The sequence below is a fragment of the Octopus bimaculoides genome, chromosome 2, assembly GCF_001194135.2.
Source record: "Octopus bimaculoides isolate UCB-OBI-ISO-001 chromosome 2, ASM119413v2, whole genome shotgun sequence".
In the NCBI taxonomy this organism is placed as follows: domain Eukaryota; kingdom Metazoa; phylum Mollusca; class Cephalopoda; order Octopoda; family Octopodidae; genus Octopus; species Octopus bimaculoides.
Window position 1 is genome coordinate 111,799,899 of NC_068982.1, and position 1,176 is coordinate 111,801,074.

Consider the following 1,176-nt stretch of genomic DNA (forward strand, 5'->3'; position numbering starts at 1 on the left):
ACACACACACACACACACACACACACACACACACACACACACACACACACACACACACACACACACACATATGCCTGATGTTCACATGCATATGATTTAGTTGTATATACATATATACAAATATATGCCCTCTCTCTATCTCTCTCTTTTCCTCTTTCTCTCTCTCTCATGCAAACACACACACATGCACACACACACGCATACATATATATATATGCCTGATGTTCACATACATATGATTTAGTTGTACATATATATATATACAAATATATGCCCTGTCTCTATCTCTCTTTCTCATTTCCTCTTTCTTTTCCTCTTTCTCACTCTCTCTCATGCAAACACACACACACACGCATACATATATATACATGCAGTTCGTAAATAATCCGTTAATCAATATATTTATACTAATATATAGTTTTTGAGTTACGTTCTGCATCGAACAGCGGGGGGTTACTAAAAAGAAGAAAACAAGCAACCTTTCTTTTGTCCCAGATTAATGACTTTTTAAACAGGCACGAATTTTTAGTTTTTGATATGATATTGAGTTTATTGAGTTTTGAGAAATCTTGCCAGTTATGGCAGTTTTCATTATGTTGCATACACGGACACACACGCACTCCTCTCTGTTTCTGCTTCTCTCCGTTTCAGCCTCTCTGTGTTTCAGCCTCTCTCTCTCTGTCACCTCACCAAACAGATACTAGCTACAAACGATATTTTCTCCTTATAAAATCCAACAATCTAAAAGTTCTTTCTTCCGTGCCCTAAATTTTTCCTTGCAAGCTTTGATTTATGTTTAAGTTTGATACCAATCGCATCAATGCTACCATCTGGAAGATTCTGCAAAAGCTATGAGTGCTGTCTGATCTCCAGTCACTAACTGTTAAAGAACACTTGCAGTACAAACAAACATGAATCTATTCAGTATATTATATGCGAAGAGATCCAACGCAACTTAGTTGCATACTCCGAGTTTTTGTGCTGGAAGTGGTATTCAGATAAAGTAGCTACTTCATAAATGCCCAAGATATCTATATTGAGTACATTAACACGAGAGTAAGTTCAATAAAAAGTACTCTTTACGAAAAGACGCTCAAGAACCTCAGAAAAGGGTGATACATTTAAGTTTTATTGTGTCAATATATATATATATATATATATATATATATATATATA

The 1,176-nt window shown here is 35.2% G+C and overlaps 1 protein-coding gene across 8 annotated transcripts in view; it reads right to left on the minus strand.

The window, feature by feature from the left end:
- The window catches only part of LOC106867486 (innexin unc-9), a 371,622-nt gene that overhangs the window by 15,831 nt on the left and 354,615 nt on the right, over positions 1-1,176 (minus strand). The gene's annotated exons all lie outside the window — the stretch shown is intronic.